Genomic DNA, 22,795 nt, shown 5'->3' with positions numbered 1-22,795 from the left:
TGTGTCGTACCCTCCTGCCCCTTACTACACATGGAATTGAACTGTGCAGTCCTGAGGCCTATAACTTCCTTCTGGAACTAAGTCTCCAGGTATCTCCGGAACTCCCTGATATATCACTGCTTTTTCAATTCAGCCTTCATTCCAAACTCCCTGAATGGGAGTTCCTGTCGTTTTATACATTCACTGCAGATATATTTACCCTGAATCATTTCAATGCAATAAAGAAATGTTGATCTTACTTGCAACTGAAAAATATCCATTCCTTCATTGGTCCAGTAATTGTCTTCAGTCTCTGTTTTGAAGTTTCAGTACTTTGCATTTATTAACCTTCCCTAATGGACATGTCCTGAAGCAGTCTATTTACACATTCCCTCATATGAAACAATTTCCAGATTCCTGTTTTCTTGTTTACCATTTTGTTTCATTCAAACCAAGTGCACTTGCAGGCTTCCAGCAGCTGAAGTGACAGTTCCAAATCACTTTGGAAAAGCAAAGGTGGACTCCTTCCCCGAGTTCACCAAACTCCCACACTGACCAAACCTCCCAGCATTCCCCTCTATGCTGGCTGCACTCAGTGCGAGCTGCAGTATATTAGCTGCCCTGTATTTATATTGCTTCTGATTTATATCACTCCATCCTGAAGTGCTGTTGTTCAGGATCTGGGTTAAGCTCACTCATTTCTCAATCGAAAACTTCCTTCTTTCAGCCTGAAAGAGACTTTACATGTGCAACCAGAAAACGGGTCTTCAATGTTGGAATCTGTTTTCAGGATTGATGGGCTTGATGGTTTGATTCCATGAAATAACCTCGTCTAATCTCTTCAGGGGTTGACGTTTCAGGTGTAACCCTTCTTCAGGAAGGGGGAGGGTAGGTGTCAGGGGAGTTGCAGATAAAGGGTGGGTGGGAGCGAGGTGGTGAGATGGGGATAGGTTGAGAAAGATAGAGAGTATGACCTGATTGGTCGATGGGAGAGATGAATCCAGAATTATCCCTCCCTTCGACCAACCATGTCCTACCCTCGACCTGTCTCCACCTATCCCCACCTAACCACCCTGCCCCCACCACTCCCTTTATCTGCAGCTCCCCCAAAACCCACCCACCCCACTTCCAGAAGAATGTTTACACCCAAAACGTCGATTTCTCCACCTCCTGATGCTGCCAGTCTTGCTGTGTTCTCCCAGCCTCCTGTTTGTCAACCTTGGATTCCAGCATTTGCAGTTTGTCTCTAGTCTCTTCAGGGGCCAGGATGAGTGTGAGGACATTGCGTTTTGATGGAACTACCCACAGACTGAAGTCAAACAAAGCAAAGTAAGAAAGGCAAGTGGATCAAATTCGAGAGAGCAAATTGTGAGCAAAAAGTAATTATTACCAGTTTAGCAATTGCAAAGGAAAGAGTGACAACATTGGATTGCTTCTGGTGTCATCCTCTGTGTCCGAACATTTCACAGAGCCAGCTCCACATCCTTCCATTGGCTTTGTCATTGAGAGGCAATATTTCCCTTCCCACAGCCCTTTTTAAAATGTCCTGTCCCAGGGAATCACTGAGGCAGAGATTACTTCACCTTTTCTGGGAAAGATAGAGAAATATAGGGTGTCAAGGAGCAGTTTCTCCGCCTTCAGGTTCTGACAGAAGGATGTGTGTAGTGTGTGGATTCTGGAGACAGACAACTGAGATATTTCTCACTCCCATCAACACTTGACTTTATTCTAACAACAGTTTCTATTCTTCATTATAAAGTACCAGTTTCAGACTGGACATTTCACACTCAACCTCCATTTCCCCACATTGGAATCAAGAACCAAACTTGCCACATCTCAGGATTGCCCTCTGAATGTGGTGTCAGTGTGCTAATGCTGTGTTTGAATAAAAGAGCTACAGTGGAATCTGGGACTGAATCCAAGGGGTTTCTGAGCCACCAGTAGTCTCCCCGCTGTGTGAGGGTCTGTTTGGATAAGATTTCAGCCCACTGGTTCCCACTGATACTAAAGCTCTAGAGTGAGATTACTGGAGCCACATGTGGACTAAAGGAACACAACAGTCAGGTCAATGAGCTGCTCTGGAATCCACCCTGAGCCCTGGATGACTCTCACTGAGATGGCCCAGGGGTTACAGAATATGACAGCAGAAGGTGGAACCAGCTTATCATTGACTGCCCTCCCCAGCCGTGACGCCCAGACTCCCCAGATTTAACATTCTCAATCTGACTCCAGGGACACACGGGACCATTCCATCGCACTTTAAGAGTGAAGAAAACCCAAGTCTAATTTAAGGAATATTTATTTCCCAAAACCTGTGAAATTGTTATTCTGAGTAACAAGATGCTGCCGATCATATTCATCAATGCAGGGTTCCCAGTAGCTCTGGCCATTTCCAAAGCACACATGAGACAGAGACTGAATCTTCTTGATCTTTATTCCCTTTTCCAGATTTACATTGACAGAAATAAGACTGCAATTAACAGCCCAGACAGAGGAAGCTGCTCAAAATCACAGCCACAATGGAGCTTGAGGAAAACACTTGTGGAGATTTTCTCAATAACCTGAGAATCTTGTTCCTTAAAGTAGTGACAGAAGCTTAAATTTGAACTGACGGCTGAGCAGGAAGGAGATCTGGTTTACTGAAGCAGAGATTTCAGAGGTTCACATTGTTTTTGCACAGCTGACAGTTTTCAGCATCTTCGAGAGGTTTTACTTGGCATCACAAGTCATCACTGTCCCCATAAAACGGTCCCAGGACAGGTTCAGCACGGGGTTTGATACGGAGTAGAGCTTCCTTTTGATGATCCCAATGACATGCCTTAACACTTGAACCTCAGAAATGTCACTGAGCCAATCCCAAGAAGGAAGAGAGTTGAAATTCAGTGCTGACAATGACCTTTGTCCTGCCAGCTCAGCCCTGTTCTATTTAAAGTTGTGTCTCCTCTGTGGACTGTCTCAAACACTCTACACACATTCTGATCTCCTGATGCTCTTGCTGAGGGGAGAGGGGAGGGTCACGTGGGTGAGGGCACAGGAGAAGCGAGCGTTGGACTCCCAGTCAGACCCGGAGAGGGTCAGCAGGCTGCTGACACTGTAGGTGCTGTCCGAAGCTCGCAGGTAGTTGCTGGTCTGAACCCCGTCTGAAATGACTGCACCATCCTTCTTCCACTGCACCTCCAGCTCATCAGGATAGAAGTGATTGGCAAGGCACACCAGGGTGGCAGTGCCCTTGGCATTGACCTGCTCTTGGGAGGGGGGCAGCAGGGTGAGCTTGGGCTGAGAGTTTTCACGGCCTGAAAGACAAGAGGAACAATTTTAATCCCTGCCATTCAAAGGGATTTCAACTCTGAACATTCACTGGCAAAACAATCCATTTAAACATTTGTATTCAATACCTAACAGACCCCATAAAAGGACAGGGCCTTTTAAACTTGCTCTTGGGATGTGAGTGTCACTGGCAGGGCGAGCATTTATTGTCCATCCCCTAATTGCCCCTGAGAGGGTGATGGTGTAAAAGAAGGGGCAGTTTTGGATCATTCTTTCGGGAATGAATGTGGGCAGCTGGAAGGGCTATCAATGTGGGAGCATTTCAGTGACAGTGATCAGAACTCAGTGAGATTGAGAGGAGGGATGGAAATGGAGAACCATAGAGCAAGTGTAAAAGATTTCATTTGGGAACAAACCATTTTACTAAACTGGGCAGGGATTGGGTAAAAGTGGCTGAAAGACAAAATGCAGGGGTGAAATTTACCAGGACCTGAGGAAAGCAAAGAGCTAACAGGATGAACTGTGTCCAAGTGAAGTCAGGGAAATCCCAGTGATGTTTTATTGTCACAAAAAGAACAAGTGAATGAAGGAATGTATGAGGGCCATTCGAGAGCAGGAAGGGAACTTGTGTGCAGTGGTGGAAGATGGAGCAATGGTTCCTCATGAAAACTTCCGGTCTGTTTTCACAAAAGAGAGGGACATATATATCAGTAACTGTAGTTCAGGAGGAGGACTGTGCAATATTGGAACATCATCTTTCACATCTGAAAGACTACCAGTTCATCCAATGAAAAGAAAGATCCATGCTGTCCTAAAGATATTTGCAGACAGTGTGGGACTTGTTTGAAATGTGGTCACTGTTGTAATGTAGGAAATGTGGAAGCCAGATTGTACACAGCAAGATCCCACAAGTAACAATGAACCAAGGAACATTTTGAGTGATGTTTGTTCAGGAATAAGTATCAGCCTGAATATGATTCAAAGAGAAAGTAACTAGAACAGTTCGATAGAAAATGAGGAAATGAAAGTTAAAGGAGAAGGGAGGAATACTGGTTAATGATGGGATTGATTGTTACTAGAAAATAAAAGGAAAGGCACAGAGTATTGTGAATGTCATATTGTACTGAGGAAACTTAAAAGTGCAGGGAAGCTCAGTATAGAACAAGCTTAAAGGTTTTGTCTCTTAACACATGAAGCATTCGGAATAATGTAGACAAAGTGGTACCACACAAACCAAGGGAAATCAAGTTTGCGAGAAGTTTAAACTAACTAAAGAAGGTAGAAGCTCAGGAGAAGTTATTAAAGTATCCAGACCAAGTAATAGGATCGAGATTATGGAAAGGAACAAGAATCGAACTTGAGGCACCGCAGGGTGGAATGGTGGATCAGTGGTTAGCACTGCTGTCTCACAGCTCCGGAGACACAGACTCAATTCCAACTGACTGTCTGTGTGGGATTTACACATTCTCCCCGTGTCTACTTGAGTTTCCTCCCATTGTCACAAATCTGTTTTGGTTAGGAGAATTATCCATGGGAATTGTAGGGTGGGTGGGATGCTTTTTGGAGGGTCAATCTGGGCTGAATGGCCTGCTTCCACACTGTAGGAATTCTGTGATTTCTAAAGGAGATAACTATGAGAAGGAGGCAGTCAGTGCATGACTGAGGGTGTTGTACTAGATGCATCGAGTATATGAAACAAGGTAAATGAGCCTGTAGTGCAGGGGCGTGGCTGCAAGGGGATCAGGGCTGGGAACTAAATATCCCCGGATTCACATCCTATTGAAAGGAAATGCAGAGGGATAGAGGGTCAAGTGTGAAGGAGGAACTGAAGGTAATCCTTGTTAGTCAGGAAATGGTTTTGGGAGACTGATGGTATCAAAACTTGTAAGTCCCCAGGAGCCAGCAAGTCATCAGAGTATTGAAGAAAGTGGGTGTAGAAATAATGGACACATTGCTGATCATTTTCCAACATTCTGTCAACTCTGACAGAGTTCCAGTGGACTGGACAGTATCCAGTGTAACCCCACTTTTTAATAAAAGGAGGGAGAGTGAAAATAGGAATTATACATGAGGAAAACGCTGGACTCAGTTATTAAAGATACAGTAACCGAGCATTTGGAAAGCAGTGACAGGATCGGTCCAAGTCATCATGGATTTACTAAAGGGAAATCAGGCCTGACACATCTTCTGGAAGGTTTTGAGGATGTGATCAGTGGAGAATGGACAAGGCTGAATCAATGGACAACAAAAAATGATGAAAAAGTTCAGCAGGTCTGGCAGCATCTGTGGATAGCAATCGAAGTTAACATTTCAGATTGAGTGATCCTCCCTCAGGACCCAGTGGATGTTGTGTTCTGGACTTTCAAAAGGCTTTTGACAAGGTCCCATGCAAGAGATTAGTGCGGAAAATTAAACCTCATGGTATTGGAGGTAATGTATTGACATGGAGAGAGAACTCGTTGCCAGATAGAAAGCAGAGAGTTGGAATAAATGGGTCCCTTTCAGAGTGGCAGGCAGTGATGAGTGGGGTACCACAGGGTTCAGTGCTGGGACCCCAGCTGTTCACAATATACATAAATGATATGGACAAAGGAATTGAATGCAATCCCTCCAAATTTGCAGATGACACTCAGCTGGGTGGCAATGTGTGCTGTGAGGAGGATGCTAAGAGGCTGCAGAGTGACTTGGACAGGCTGGCTGAGTGGACAAATACTTGGCAAATGCAATATAATTTGGGTAAATGTGAGATTATCCACTTTGGTGGTAAAACAGGAAGTCAGATTATTAGTGAATGGTGAAAGTTTAGGAAAAGGTGAGGTGCAATGTGAGTTGGGTGTCATGGTGGAACAGTAACTGAAAGGGGGCATGCAGGTGCAGCAGGCAGTGAGGAAAGCTAATGGCATGCTGGCCTTCACAGTGAGAGGATTTGTGTACTGGAGTAAGGATGTCTTGCGGAATTAAGGCCTCATCTTGAGTATTATGTGCAGGTTTGGTCTCCTAGTCTGAGGAAGGACATTCTTGCTATTGAGGGAGTCCAGCGAAGGTTCACTGGAAGGGAAGGGACGGCAGGACTGACATATGAGGAAAGACTAGATCAACTGGGCTTGTCCTCACTGGGTTTCAGAAGAATGAGAGGAATCTCACAGAAACATATAAAATCCTGATGGGATTTGACAGGCTTGATGCTGGAAGAATGTTCTTGATATTAGGAAATTCCAAAACTAGGGGTCACAGTCGAAGATTAAGGGTTAAGTTATTCCGATGTTGTGAACCTGTGGAATCAAGGGATATGGGGGTGGAGTGAGAATAGGATAATGAGATTGGGTAATCAGCCATGATCATATTGAACGGTGGTGCAGATTCAAAGGGCTGAGTGGCCGATTCCTGCAGCCATTTTCTATGTTTCTATGTTTCTAATGATAGGTACATGTGAAGGGGGTGGGAGTAGGGTGAGGGAGGAGCAGGTTTACCCTTTCAGGAAGAACTGAAATTACATCGACAGCAAGAGGAAATATGGAGTTGGAAAGCATAGAATCTGTGTGAGTCAATTTAAGGACCACAAAATAGCAAAGGGCTTGATGGGAATTATGTACAAGTCTCCTCTCAGTAATCGGGATGTGGGGCAGAAAATAAATCAGGAGATAGAAAACGCATGTAAGAAAGGGATTATTACAATAATCATGGGGACTGCAATATGCAGGTGGATTGGGAAAGTCAGGTTGGGAATGGATCTCAGGGAAAGGAATTCATGGAATGTCTGCGAGAGGCTTTTTTTGGAACAGTTTGTGGTAGACGCACTAGGAAACAGGTAATTCCGGATTCGGAGATGTGTAATGAGGCAGCCCTGATTGGGGAGCTGAAGGTGAGTGAACCCTGAGGGGGCAGTGACCATAATGCGTTAGAATTCACCGCGCAGTTCGAGAGGGAGAAGCTAGACTTCGACGTAATAATCGGAGTCAATGATCAAGTTAGACAAAGGAGAGCCAATGGACATGATCTGTTTGGGTTTCCAGAAGGCCTTTGACAAGTTGCCACACAGGAGGCTGCTAAACAACATAAGAGCCCATGGGGTTTGGGGCCCGGAACTGACATGGGATAGAGATTGGAAATAAATGGGTCTTTTGCAGGATGGCAGCTGGTGCCTCATGCAGTTCAGCAGGGGGCAGTGTTGGGACCTCAGCTATTCATGTAACAATTAATTATATATTAACGATCTGGGAAAAGGAACTGAGGGCATTGTTGCTAAATTTGCTGATGACACAAAGATGAGGGGAGGAACAGAGGGAGTTGAGGAACCAGAGAGGCTGCAGATGGACTTGGAAAGACTCAGAGAGCGGGCAAAGAAGTGACAGATGGAATACAAAGTGGGAAAGTATGAGGTTATGCCCTTAGGTTGGAACAATAGAGACTCAAACTGTTTTCTAAATGGGAAAATTTGGAATTCTGAAACATAAAGGCACTTAGGAGTCCTCTTTCAGATTTCACTTAAGGTTAATATGTAGGTTCAGTTGGCAATTAGGAAGACAAATGCAATGTTAGCATTCATTTCAACTGAGTTAGAATACAAGAGCAGGTGTGTCCTGCTGAGGCTGTATGAGACTCTGGCCAGACTGCATTTGGAATATTGTGAACAGTTTTGGGACCTGTATCTAAGGAGGGATGTGCCTGCATTGGGGGAGATCCAAAGGAGGTTTATGAGAATGACCCTGGGGGTGACAGCCTGGTCTGTCGAGGAGAGATTGAGGACTCTGGATGTGTACTTGATAGAGTTCTTAAGGACATGCGGAGATCACATTGAAACTTACAGAATACTGAGAGGCCTGGATAGAGTGAGTGGGGATGAGATGTTTCCACCAGTAAGAGAAACATGGACCAGAGGGCACAGCCACAGACTTTAGGGATAATCCATTAGGACTGAGATGAGGAGGAATTTCTTCTGCCAGAGGGTGGTTAATCTGTGGAACTCATGCTGTGGAGGTGAAGGCATTGAGTGTGTTTTGGACGGACATTGATAGGTTCCTGATTGGGAAGGCGATCAAAGATAATGGGAAGAAGGCAGGAGAATGTTCGTGAGAAACACATCAGCCGTGCCCAAATGGCACAGCAGTCTTGATGGGCCAAATGGCCTAATTCTGCTCTGTTATCATATTGTCTTTTGAACAGACTCTGCCAAACCCTGGAACACTGAAAGGCCTGGATTTGAGCCCAGCTGGAGCTGTTTGTCATCAGAACTTTATCAAGGGATAACCAGGGAGTGGGGAGAGTGTGCACCCTGTTCCATGTGGTAACTTCAGGATGCTTCCCAGCTCCTGGAATACCATGAATACAGGAAGTGTGGTCAGTGACAGCAGTTGGATCTCTGGGTTTCGGAGCTTGAGCAGCAGCTGGTGTCAGTGTGGAGCATCTGTGAGGCAGAGAGCTCCGTGGAGAGCACGTTTCTAGATGTGGTCACTCTGCAGCTTCAGAGTATGCAGGGAGAGAGGGAATGGGGGAGCAGCAAACAGTCCAACAGGACTATGCCGCTAGTACAGGAATCCCCTGAGTGCATCCCACTCTCCAACCAGGATTCAGTTTGGAATCCTGATGAGAATGATGGTTCATCTGGGGAGTGCAGCCGGAGCCAAGTTCATGGCACCACGGGGACTCAGCTGTACAGGGAGGCACAAGGAAGACTGGAAGAGCGATAGTGAGAGGAGATTCGAGAGTGAGGGCAATCGGTAAGTGTTTCTGCAGCTGCAGATGGGATTCCAGGATGGTGTGTTGTCTCCCACCCTGAGGGGAGAGGGGGAACAGGCAGCAGTTGTGGTCCCAATGACAGAGGGAGAAAGGGGATGTGGTCCTGCAGTCAGAACTTAGGGAGCTCTGGAGGCAATTAGCAACAGCAGCTCAAAATTGTGAATCTCTGGACTACTCCCAGTGACCAATGCAAGTGAGGATAGGAACAGAAGGATAAGGCAGGGTGCATCTGAGGCTGGAAAGGTGGTCCAGGAGGGAGCGTTTGAGATTCTTGGGACATTGGGAATGACTTTGTGGGAGATGTGACCTCTATAGACCAGATGGGTTGCTCCTGAACAGAACTGATCTCCTTGTGGGGTGATTTGCTGGTGCTGTTGGAGAGGGTTTAAATGAACATGGAAGGGGGACTGTGGGAACCAGGAGGAAATATCAGGGAGGAACACCAAGGAAAACAGAATCATGGAAGAGATAGATACTCTTAAGTAAGGAATAGTAACTTTCTTGGCCGGGTCACAGTGAGGGAGAGAGTAATAATTTCTAAATCCAACTGACTGTGTGCATGTATGGGCCTGCGTGGAGTATGGGGAGTAAGATTGGGGAGTTACAGACGCCTATTACCAAGTGGAAGTCTGGTGTTGTTGCTCTTACAGATGAGGCTCAAATGAGGACAGGACTGGTTGTTAAATATTCCTGGATACAAGGTGTTCAATAAAGATAGGAAAGGGGAAGAAGGTGTGGGATTGGTTAAGATCGGTGCAGAGCTGGACAAAGAGGATGTCCCAGAGGGGTCAAGGGCAGAATAGATTTGGTTTGAGATAAGGAACAAAAAAGGTGCAATCAGGTTGTTCAGTGCAGTCTGTCGGTCACCAACTAGAGGGAAGGATGTAGAGGGAGAAATCTGCAAGAAATTCACAGCACACATTTGGACAACTTTATTTATCAGAATATAGAATGAAATCGGAGCTGTGTGAAGGGCAGAGAGGGGCCAGAGTTGTGAGAGTGTGCTCGGGTGAATTTTCTCCAACCGTGTGTCCCCATTCCAATCAGAAAGGAAACTCTGCCAGACCTGGATCTTGGGAATGAGGAGGCCCATGTAGATCAAGTATCAATGGGAGGACATTTAGGGAATTGTATCACAAGGATTAGGGAGACAGTGGAAAAGGACAAAGGACAATCCAGAGTAAAGTCATGACCATGGATCATATCCCATGGATCACCTCCAAATGTCTCACTCTTAGAATTTTCATATTTTATTTTAAAACAGAATATGAATGAGTTACCAATCTAATATTTTGCCACAGTATTTATGGTTGAGAAGGACATCAAAGTGAAGGAAATTCTGGAAATAAATGTTGATGTCTTGAGAAGAGTCCATATTACAGAAGAAGAGATGCTGTAATCTGTTCTTTAAACTCATAAAGGTAGATAAATCCCCAGGAGCTGATCAGCTCCATCCCAGTACTTTGTGGGAAGCTTGGGAAGAGACTTTGACACCCCTTGGTGAGATGTTTGTATCATCAACAGCCACGGGTGATGTGCTGGAAAGACTGGAGCTTGGCTAATTTTGTGCTGATATTTAGGAAGGTCTGCAAGGAATACCCTGGGAATTGTAGACCGGTGAGTCTGATAGTGGTAAGTTGTTGGAGGGGATTTTGACAGACAGGATCTAAATGCATTTGGAAAGACAAGGATTGATTAAGGATAGTCCACATGACTTTGTCAGTGGGAAAACATGTCTCACAAATTTGATTGAGTTTTTTGAAGACATGACCAAGAAGATAGCTGAGGGCAGAGTGGTAGACATTATCTCCATGGACTTTAGCAAGACCTTTGACAAGGTGCTGCATGGACAACTGGTTAGTAAGTTAGATCAAATTGGATCCAGGGAAGCTAACTGATACAAAGTTGGCTTAATGGTTGGAGACAGAGAGTGGTGGTAGATAATGGTTTTCAAACTGGAAGCCTGTGACCAGAGATGTGGCAAAAGGATTGGTTCTGGGTTCATCATTGTTCATCATTTATAGAAACAAATTGAATGAGAATATAGGGGCCATGGTTTGTGAGTTTGCAGATGACACTAACATTGGTAGTTTCATGGACAGTGAAGAAGGCTATTTGAGAGTACATTTACATTACACATTGAGATAATAAGGAGGTGTTACATTTTGGTACAAAAACCAGGCCAGGGCTAACACAGTTAATTGTGGGGCCATGGGGAGTGTTGTCAAACAGGGAGACCAAGGGGTGGAGGCACATAGAGGATTGAAACTGGTGTCACATGTCGACAGGGTGGTGAAGAATGCATTTGGTACAATTGCTTCTATCGGTCAGAGCATTACGTGTGGGAGTTGTTACGATTCTCCAAGGTATTGATCAGGCCCATTCCCAGTCACCCTGCTATTGGAAGGGTGTCATTAAATTGGAAAGGGTGCAAAAAGGATGACAAGGATGTCACCGAGACTGAAGGGTTTGAGTTATAAGGAGAGGCTGGTTAGGCCTGGGCTATTTCCCTTGGAAGGTCAGAGGCTGCTGGGTGACATTTTAGAGGTTTATAAAATGATAATGGGCATAGATACGATGACTAGCTCAGGTTTATTCCCCAGAGTAAGGGAGTCCAAAACTAAACAGCAGAGGTTTAAAGCAAGAGGGGAAAGATTCAAAAGGGACCTGAGGTGCATCCCGTTCACATCGAAGGTGGTGCCTGAATTGAAGGAGCTGCCAGATGAAGTCGTAGAGGTGAGTATGATAACAACATTTAAAAGACATTTGAACAGGTACATGGACAGGAACGGTATGGGGGAAATTAGCTAAATGCAAGCAAATGGGACTATGGGAATAGATAAGGGGAATAATTCATGAAGGATGTGAATATTTTGCAGATGGGGTAAAAAAAAATTCCCATAGAAGGTTCAGGGATGAGGAATGTCAGTTATGAACAAATTTTGGAGAAGTTTGGACTGTCTTCCTTGGAGAAGTGAAGGCTGAGAGGAAATTTGTTTGAGGAATTCAAAATCAGGAGGTGTCCGGACAGAGTAAATAGGGAAAAAATGTTCCCACTCATGAAAGGATTGAGAAGGAGAGGGCACAGATTTAAAGTAATTAGTGAGAGAATCAAAAGTGAGATGAGGAAAAACATTCTCAGCCAGTGAGTGGTTAAGGTGTGGAATGCACTGTCTGAGAGTGTGGTGGAGGAAGCTTCAATTGAAACATTCTGAAGGGAATGAGACTATTATTCGAAAAGGAACAATGTGCAGGGTGACAGGGAGAAGGCAGGAGAATGGCACACAGTGAATTGCTCATTCAGAGAGCCACTACAGACAGGATGGGCAGAATGGCCTCCTTGTGCACTGTAACAATTCTGTGATTGTGTGATTGAGCAGAGTTAAAGCTGGGGGAGGTGGGAGCTCGGTGTCTCACTGTGCTGCTGCTGCTGCTGCTGCTGCTGCTGCTGCTGCTGAGGTCAGTGAGATCAGAGACTGGGACAGGGAGCCAGAGCTCACATCAAACTCTGCCTGTGTCCGTCACACTGAGACTGGCAGGAGGTTACTCACTGATTTCACTCCATGCTGCAGGAATGGGACCACAGGCTGCAAATGGACAGAGCTCCTCCACACGGTGAGTAAAACTGACTGACTTATATCTTGCTGCTTAAGCGGGGCAATAGGACTACAGAAATACAGCTGGACACTCTGTTAGACACAGTGCTCCTCAATCAACCATTTCATTCACTGCAGCTTCTCACTAACACCTTCAACAATTCAGCATTTGTGTTTTAGCAAGTTTTGTATTGAAAGGGTTTACTTACTCAGTCTGAGCTTGGTTCCTTTACCGAACGTAAGCCACAGTGAGAGCTCCCAGTGCAGGGGCTGTACAAAAACCTCAGCTCTCTCCTTCCCTCTGTCACTCTCACCCTATCCCTGTCTCTCTCTGTCTCTCACTTACTCTCTTATTCTCTTTGTCATTCATGTCTTTCTGTTTTTCTCATTCTGTTTCTCTTTCCCTCTCTCTCTGTAATCTCTCTCTCTCCCCCTCTCCCTCTCTTTCTCACTCTTTCCCTTTTTCTCTGTCTGGATTATGTCCAGCTGGGCTCGGGCGGTTTGTGAACTTTACTTTTCATTGTTAAATCTTGCAGCTGCTCTTCCCATGTGGCCATGGAGTGTAAGAGGGAAACTTGAGGCCTTCAGTGGGCAGTGGACACCACAGGGACTGGAGTGTGTAAAGGACAGTGACAATCCCAACATGGGGTAATTTGTTCAGTTTCATTTATCGATAACTGTGGACGTGTTAATGCAGGAGGTGGATGCATGTTCTCTATTTAATATTATATAAAATTGTGGGATGTGTCAGTACAGGCGGTGGGACTGTGTGTTTTGAGGTTTTTGTACAGCTGTGTATCACTGTGTCAAGGGGAGCTGTAACTTTGCTGACAGTAATAATCAGCGACATCCTCATTCTGAACGTTGCTGATTGTCAGGGTGAAGTGTGTGCTGGACACTTCTGTCCCGGTGAATCTGTTGGAGACTCCTGTGAATCGTGTTGCTGCATTGTAGATCAGGAGAGAGGGTTTCTGTCCTTCTTGCTGCTGGAACCATTCAACATTACTACTGGCAATCTGACTGGATTTACAGGTGATGGTTGCAGTCTGGCCCAGTTCCACTGACAGCACCGGGGGTGACTGAGTCATGATGATGTCCCCACTGATACCTGAGGGGTCAGAGAGAAACACAGTGAAGTCAGAACTGTCACAGAAAGAGCCGGTCAAATAAGAGATTGTTGGAGACACTGAGCATTCCTCTGGTTTCAGTATTTTCCCTTCAATCACAAGTCAGTGGAATTGGAGTGAAATGGAGAGCAGCTAAAGATTCAAGGTGGAAGGAGAGAGATTTGTACCTGCGACACAGAATGCCAGGGGCCAGATCAGCTGGATGTGTGAAATCATGGTGTGTGCTCCTGTCCCTGTGCCTGATTCCTGATAAACTCTCCCTTCACTGGGCTCTGCTTTATAAAGCTGCAGCCTGTGAGAGTCTGACTGGGTGTTCCTCAGTATGTAAATGGCATCAGGCAGAAAGAGCCACATCAGCCCCTCACACTTCCTCTTTTCTCTCTCTCTCTCTCTCTGTCACAGAGAATCATTGATGTGAACAGCACTGAATGAGCCATTTGGCCCATTGTGTTTGTATTGGTCGACAAAAATATCTAAACACTGCTCCAATGTCATGAGAGTTTGTTACCAGGCAGTGAGTTCCAGACCCCCACCACCCTCTGGGTGAAAATATTCCTCCTCAACTCTCCTCTCACTCTCCAACTCGACTGGGCCTGGACTCACTCGAGCTCAGAAAGATGAGAGGGGATCTGATTGAAATGTATAAAATTCTAACAGGGCTGGACAGGGAGGAGGTTTCCCCTGGTTTGAGAGTCTGGCACCAGGGTTCACTCTCTCAGGGGGATACAGGGTGGACCATTTAGGGCTGACATGAGGAAACATTTCTTCACTCAGAGAATGGTCAACCTGTGGAATTCTCGACCACAGAAGGCTGTGGAGGACTGAATTGAATATATTCAATTGAATATATTCAAGAAAAAGACAGAGATAATTGTTTTGCATTTTAACAGCATGAAGGGAATGGGAAGAAAGCAGGAATATGGCTTTGAAATGGAGGATCAGCCATGATCATACTGAATGACAGAGCAGGTTCAAAGGGCCAAATGGCCTTCTCCTGCTGCAGTTTCTATGTTTCTATGTCTGTGTTACCTTCAGTCTCTGTTCCTGGTTATTGAGTCCTTTACTCATGTAAAAAGTGACTTCCTACCCACCCTATCACTGCCTCAAATAATCTTATACCCCTCTATCAGGTTCCCTCTCGGCCTTCAATGCTGCAAGGAAAACAATCCCAACCTTTCCAATCTTTCCTCATAACTGACCCTCCAACGCAGGCAGCATCCTGGGAAATCTCCCCTGTACCCTCTCAAGTACAATCACATCCTTCCCAGAATGTGGTGACCAGAGACCTGTCCCTCTCTCTCTGTCTCACATCTGCCACGTCTTTCTCTCTACCTCTCTCTCTCCCACTATTAATCTCTCTCATGTTTTCTCTCTTTCTCTCTCTCTCTCTCTCTCTCTCTCTCACTCTGTCTCATAGCCACTCTCTCCAACTCACTGATGCTTTCTCACTCCATCTCATAATCTCTGTTTCTCCATCTCTCACTGTGTCTGTCACTTGCTCCCTCTCTCACTTCAACTAAAAGCCTCCGATTCTTATCTGTCCCTCTCTATTCCTCCCTCTTTCTCGCTCCTTCCCTCTATACCTCCCAGTCTATAGTCTCTCTCCCTACCTCTCTGTCATTCTGTATCTACCCATACTCATGTGTCCCTCTCACGCTCACACTCAACCCTACCCTCTCTCTCGATTCTCTTCATGCTTGGTCTCACACCCATCCTGTCTCTTTGTCCTCTCCTTGTCTCTTTCTCTCTCCCCATCCCTCTCAATCACACTGACTCACATCTCTCTCTGTATCCCTGAGCCTCACCATTTCTACCTCCCTCTATCCTCTATCTCCCTCTTGGTCCCCTCACATATCCCACACTGTCTCAGGTGCTTCTTTTGGGTGGCACGGTGGCACAGTGGTTAGCACTGCTGCCTCACAACACCAGAGACCCGGGTTCAATTCCCGCCTCAGGCGACTGACTGTGTGGAGTTTGCACATTCTCCCTGTGTCTGCGTGGGTTTCCTCCGGGTGCTCCGGTTTCCTCCCACAGTCCAAAGATGTGCAGGTCAGGTGAATTGGCCATGCTAAATTGCCCGTAGTGTTAGGTAAGGGGTAAATGTATGGTTGGGTTGCGCTTCGGCGGGGTGGTGTGGACTTGTTGGGCCGAAGGGCCTGTTTCCACACTGTAAGTAATCTAATCTAATCCCTGTATCTCTCTCTCTCTCTCTCTCTCTCACAGACGCACACACACACACACACAGTCTCTCTCTCTCTCACACCCTCCATTTCTCTCTCTGTCTCGCTTCTCTCTCTTTCTCACAGTATCCCAGGTGGTGACAGTTGAATGCAGGATAAATCTCCCTCTGCTCTGCCCCACTAATGGATGTTAAGCCCTGACCCCAGTAGCATGTCTTCTCCTGGAGGGAGACCCTATTTCCCACATTGACCAGGGTTTGGCCTCTCTCAGGAAGATGGACATATTCTTGTCAAATGAAAGACAGTTCTGTGCTGTTGGCCTATTCTCACTGGGGACTGGTTTGTTCATAAACCTCATTCCATGAATGCCCAGCAGAGAGAGGAGATCCTCAGGCCATCAGTGTGAGCTGGAGGGACAGGACAGGCTCTGACCCACTGACCCATTCTGTCCATTCACAACATGTTCCAATTCTTTCCCCTCTCCTTCCCCTTCCACGGTCAATCTCTTCTGAAATGGAGTGGTCCCTTCCCTGTCTCATACCAAGGAGGAGATGGCCAGATTTTTAATGAATAATGGGTTAAAGGATGATGGAATGTGGGCAGGAAAGTGGACTTGAGTCTGGGATAGGATCAGCCATGATTATATTAAATGGTGGAGTGGGCTCGAGGGGCTGAATTGCCTGCTCCTGCTCCTGCTCCTAGTTCTTATGTTCATCCACCTCCTCCCCCATTCCTCTTACTGCAAGTTTGTGCACATTCTTAGAATGTTTGGACATCGAAGGTGCGATGTGAATTCAAGATTTGCATTGAATTAATGTGGGGACAGAATTGTGCAGGGGCTGTGATAATTCCTGCAGTTGAATATCCTGTGTGGTACTATCACCGTGTTAAATAGGACAGACTCCAAACAGATATTGCAACATACGACAAGCTCATAAATGGGGATGATTGCCAAAGATTGCACAATGATCAGCACTATTCTCAACTCCTCAGATACTGAAGCAGTCCACGTTCAAATGCAACAACATCTGGACAATATCCAGGTTTCATCTCAGAAGCAGCATTTCACATCGGTGTCATGTAAATGCCAGCCAATGACCGTCACCAATAAGAGACAATTTAACCATGGCCCCTTGACAATCAATACTATTACCATCACTGAATCCCCACTATCAACATTCTTGAGGTACCATTGACCAGAAACTCAACTGGACTCACCACAAAAACACCGTCATTACAAGAGCAGGTTAGAGGCTAGAAATACTGAATTGAGTAAATCACCTCCTGATTCCCCCAAAGCCCATCGACCAAGTTAGGAGTGTGATCGAATACTCCCCACTTGCCTGGATGGGTGCAGCTCCAACAACATTCATAGATTGATAGTGTCACAGAGTCATACAGCACAGAAACAAGCCCTTAAGCCAAACTTCTACATGCTGACCGGGTTTTCTGAAGTGAACTCTTCTCATTTGCCTGCATTTGGCCCATACCCCTCGAATCCATTCCTGTCTATGTCTATCGTATCCTCTGTCTTTCTTATCCACTCAAAAAGCTTGATACCATCCAAAACAAAACAAGCTCCTTGATTGGCATCACATCCACAAAGCATCCACTCCCACCAATGCTCCATAGCAGCAGCGTGTATTATTGATAAGATGCGCTGCAGAAACTCTCCAAAGGTCCTCAGATAGCACCTTCCAAACCCATATGGGAAAATAGAAATTGCATGAAAACCTCAGCAGATCTGGCAGCATCCATGGAGAGAAATCAGAGTTAACATTTCGGGTTGAGCACGAAGCATCATGTGACCCAGAAAGTCAACTCCGATGTCTCTTCACAGATGCTGCCAGACCTGCTGAGCTTTTCCGGCAATTTCTATTTTTGTCTCGGATTTACAGCATCTGAAGTTCTTTTGGTTTCCTTCCAAAACCACGTCCACTTGCATTTATAACAAGAGCAGCAGATACAGGGGAACTCTGTGAGCTGCAAGTTTCCCTCAGAAAAGCTTAGCATCCTGACTTGGAAATATGTCGCTGGTCTCTCAGCCTTGCTGGGTTAAAATACTGGCATTCCTTCCCCAAGAGCATTGTGGGTCAACTTACAGCTTGTGGAATATAGCAATTCAAGACGGCAGCTTCGCACCACCCTCTCAAGGCAACTAGGGAAAGGGTAAAGAATGTTGGCCCAGCCGGTGAAGCCCACTTCCCACAAGTGAATATGCAAAACCCAACGAAGTGTCCCTCAGGAGGGGAGAGGGAATTTTAAGGGTCCTGAGCTTCATTTCCCAGCCCCGGCAGTTTGTCTCCCAATGAATGAATGAGATACCAATTTGGAGCCCAGGTTAGGGGCAGTCTTGTGCTATAGACCCAGGTCTGCAAGAGGGAATCAGAGGTCCAGCTAAAAAAGAAAGATGAGGAGAGAGAGGAACAGGGTGACTATTTGGGTCACTCACAGCCATGATGGACTGAATGGCCATCCCCCTGTGCTGTCAGATTCCAGGGAGTGCAGACGGTTCACAGTTTTCTCCCGTCTCAGTAACAAATGTCCAGCTGCTCCGAGCTCCTTCTTTCACTTCCTCTCTTGGTGAAGTTTCAACCTTGCGATCTGACAGTCTTTGCAGTTATTTTTTACACTGGGGCTTTCTGCTGTGGTCAGAATCTCTAATAATAAGTGTCCAATCAGTGACAATCACAGCAGCTAACAGCAGTCAGGACTGAGGAGCCAAGCTCACTGGGAAACACATTGGGAAGATCAAAGCCATCCTCTTCAGCTCCCGACACAAACTCCATCCCTCTCCCTGAGCACTGTCTGCTGCTCAACCAGACTCTTTGCAAACTGGGCCTCATCTTTGAGGTTGATCTGAGCCCGCATCCTCCACATCACAAAGATCAGCCATTGAAAATCTCAGCTTCATCATGGGGACGACAAACATGGCCATTCCAATGTTATACTGGCTGACATCATAGCCACCGCTTTCCGTAAACTTCGGCTCATTCCAAACCGTGCTACCGATATCCGAACTTGCACCAAGTCTCATTCCCCCATTCCCTCCCACTGTCCTCACGGACCAACATTGGATCCCAGTCCAGCAATACCTCGATTTTCATATTCACATCCTTGTTTTCAAGCTGCTCTCTGCCCTTCCACCCTCCCCATCTTTGTAAGCTCCTCCAAGCTGCCTCACTGCCAGTGTGGTTAGCAACCTTGGATATGTGGTTCTCTATTTCTTCATCCAAGTCATTGAGAAATATCGTGAAAAGCTGAGCTCCCACCACGGTCCCTGGGACACCACTACTCACATCTTGCTCATTGGAGGACACACACATTCTCCCTCCTCTCTGTGTCTAGCTGCAGGCCCATTCCTGACCCAAGGTAAATGCATTTCTCAACTTCCATCTGATTCCATGTCTCTTATGTGGAACATTCTTAAATGTCTTTTGGAATTCCCTTATATCCCACATTCGGGAACTCCAAACAAAGTGTAACCGGGTTAGTTAAAGATGTCTGAACCTTTGTCAATCCATGCTGACTCTCTCGGACCAGTTCATATTTGTCCGTTATTCTGTCTCTAAAAACACACTCAATCACTTCCTGACAACAAAAATTCAACAGAGATGTTCATTGTGCATGAAGTTAGTAAACAGCTAGCACTGACACGAGGAACCTCCTGCTGTGCTGGAGCCTTCCCTGTTTCCTTACAGATTAAAAACTGAAGACCGGCAGCAAATTTAAAAATACAAATTAAAAACTCATTAAACAATTTCCACATACAGGGCCAGGCGATGTGTAGTAATTGCACAATGGCGAAGCTGGTGGAGCCCATTGTAGCTCAGAGTGACCACATCTGCAGCAAGTGTTGGTTACTCAAGGCACTCCAGCTCAAAGTTGATGAGCTGGAGTCTGAGCTTCAAACACTGCAACACATCAGGGAGGGGGAGAGTTACTTGGACACTGTGTTTGAGGAGGCAGTCACACCTTGTAGGCTAAATACTTAATATTATGGCCAGTGCTCTGGGACAGGAGGGTGTGACTATAAGTGAACAGGTCGATGCAGCCTGACTTTAGCATTGCAGGAGCCTCAGCTCCTTGTCCAATAGAAATGAGGTACTTATTCCTTGTGTCAATGAGGCAAAGGTTTGTAGGGAGAATGGGCAAACGTGGCGTGAGCATTTTGGCGAAAGTGACCAGAACTCTGTAAGCATCAAAGTCATTAAGTGAAAAGATGAAGGTAGAGCGGAAATTAAGTGTCTAAACGGGGGGCAGGTCAATTCCAGCACCATTAGATAGGCACACACAGGGGGAGGCAATGGCCGTGTGTTATTATCGCTGGATTATTAATCCAGAAACTCAGCTATTGTTCTGGCGACCTGGGTTCAAATCCTGCCATGGCTGGCATGGGACATGGGGATTTGAATTTGAAGAACGATGCTGTCAGCCTTACCTGACCTGACCCATGTGTGACTCCAGACCCACTGTAATGAGCGGCATGGTGGCTCAGTGCTTTGCACTGCTGCCTCGCAGTGCCAGGGTCCCAAGTTTGATTCTACCCTTGGGCAACTGTCTGTGTGGATTTTGCATGTTCACCCCCATGTCTATGTGGGTTTCTGTCAGGTGCCCTGGCTTCCTCCCACAGTTCTAAGAAGTGCAAGCCAGGTGGATTGGCAATACAAAATTACCCATAGTGCTCAGGGATGTGCAGGTAAGGTGCATTAACCATGGAAGATGCAGGGCTAGGGGGATAGGTCTGGTGGGATGCTCTTCAGAATGTTGGTGTGGGCTCATTGGGCTGAATGGTCTGTTTCACACTGTATGGATTCTATGATTCCATGTGGTTGTCTGTTAACTGCCTTATGGGCAGGAAATGCTGGCTTGGCCAGAGCTGCCCATATCCAATGAATGAATGAAAGAAGACCACTGCACCGAGGGCCAGGAGGCCATTCAGGCAGAGGAGCACAAAGAGGAGGATTTGACAATGAGTAGGACTGATAGCATCCTTTGTGAGCAGGACTGAGAGTCTCACATGGTGTGCTGTCTACCTGGTGCCAAGGTAAGGGGCATCTTGAACCGGCTTGAAAGGATATTGGAGTGGGGATGGTGGTGGTGACCATCCAGTTGTTATTGTTGTGTTGGGACCAACAACATCAGCAAAAATAGGCAAAAGGTCCTATTTGGACAATATCAGGAAAGCTATCAGAAGTATATTGATTAAACAGATAGAGAGAAATAAGAAAGAGGTGAATACCGCATCAGTGCTGAGGAACAGATTCCAGTGAATGGACCAAATAAGAGTTCTATATATAAATGCATGGAGCGTAAGGAATAAATTCAATAATCTGCACACACAATTTCAAATTTAAGATTATGCTCAATTACTGAGACATATTTGCAGAATCGTTAGGATTGGGAATTAAATATATCAGGTTAGAAGGTTCACAGGATGAACATGGGGAAATGACAGAAGAGTGGAGCAGCTTTATTGATTAGAAACAAAATGGCTTCAATGGTGAGGGAGGTTATAATGAGCGGAAAGCATTCAGTGCAACTGAGGAGCAGGAAAGGATCTAAAACTGTAATAGATATTGTGTGCAGACCCCCGGCAGCAGCTCTGAGATGCTGGATTGTATTAATGCAGGAATTAGGCAAGTCTGTAGCAAAGCCAGTGTATTATTAATGGGGAAGTTTAACCTTTAACTTAGATTGGGAGAGAGACAAGTACTCTGTCAGAAAGGTAGTGAATTTCTGGAGTGGATCTGGAATATTTTCCAACAGCAATAGGTCCTGGATGTAACAAGGGGACAAGAAATATTGGAATTAGTAATGAATAATGAACCAGATTTAGTTAGTAGCTATTTGTGCATGAACATTTTTCAAATAGTGATCATAACACGATCGAGTTCAATGTCACATTTGAAAGTGAAAAGCATGAATCAGCTGCTAAGAGTTTGAGATTAAGGTAAGGGCCGACTTAAAGGAGATGAGACAGAAACTGTCCACAGAAAACTGGGAAAATCTGCTCATGGGTAAAACAACTGAAGAACAGTTGGAAATGTTTAAAGAAACATTCAAAACAAAACAAAACCAGTTTATACCAGAGAGGGAAAAGCTCCACATCTTAGAACAAACAACAATAGACAATTAAAGAGATAAGGGAAAGGATAAAACTTAAAAAAGGCTAACAAAAATGCAAAAAAAAAGGACAGATTCTGCTGAATGAGAAAGATACAAAGGGCCACATAGCAGCTTCAAAGAGCTTGCAAAAGGGATTCTGAAAGGAAACATGCCAGAGGAAGTGGTGAAGGCTGGTACAATTGAAACATTTAAGAGGCATTTGGATGGGTATATGAATAGGAAGGGTTTTGAGGGATATGGGCCGAGTGCTGGCAGGTGGGACTAAATTGGGTTGGGATATCTGGTTGGCATGGACGGGTTGGACCTTAGGGTCTGTTTCCATGCTGTACATCTCTATGACTCTATATAAGGGATATCAAAAATCAATAAGAAGAAATGATACAGTTCCATAAAAGGGAAGCTGGGAGGTCAGGAGCAATGTTGGCCATTAAAGACTGAAAGTGAGGGATATTGTCAGTGACAATGGGGAAATGACAGCCATGTTCAATAAATACTTTACCTCCAGATTTTCAGTAGGAAAGGAGGACTTGCCTGAAGTCCCAAAGGAATTAACAGAGAATCAGGGACAGGGACTGAATAATATTAATGTCAGTAAAATATCTGTCCTGAGGAACAAAAGAGTGACAAATCCTCAGGACCTGACAGTTTCCATCTGAGGGTGATAACGGTAGTAGCAGACCACATTGTAGACAGTCTGACTATAATCTTTCAGAGTTCCCTAGTTACAGGATTTGTACCTCTGGGTTTAAAAATTGCAAATGTCACTTCACTTTTAACAAGG

At 45.5% G+C, this 22,795-nt stretch overlaps 1 long non-coding RNA gene and 1 pseudogene across 1 annotated transcript in view; both read right to left on the bottom strand.

The window, feature by feature from the left end:
- The window catches only part of LOC148149255 (centrosome-associated protein 350-like), a 1,171,865-nt pseudogene that overhangs the window by 94,303 nt on the left and 1,054,767 nt on the right, over positions 1-22,795 (bottom strand).
- LOC148149257 (uncharacterized) overlaps positions 2,396-22,795 on the bottom strand; it is a 151,665-nt gene continuing 131,265 nt past the window's right edge. The window contains exon 2 of the long non-coding RNA XR_015758258.1: positions 2,396-3,272. This is a non-coding gene — a long non-coding RNA (uncharacterized LOC148149257). The remainder of the gene's footprint in view (positions 3,273-22,795) is intronic.

Source organism: Chiloscyllium plagiosum, unplaced genomic scaffold, assembly GCF_037043375.1.
Source record: "Chiloscyllium plagiosum isolate Xiang-an unplaced genomic scaffold, Cpla_swu_hap1 HiC_scaffold_9, whole genome shotgun sequence".
In the NCBI taxonomy this organism is placed as follows: Eukaryota; Metazoa; Chordata; class Chondrichthyes; order Orectolobiformes; family Hemiscylliidae; genus Chiloscyllium; species Chiloscyllium plagiosum.
The sequence above is the reverse complement of the archived record's forward strand: the minus strand, read 5'-3'. Positions and strand labels throughout refer to the sequence as shown.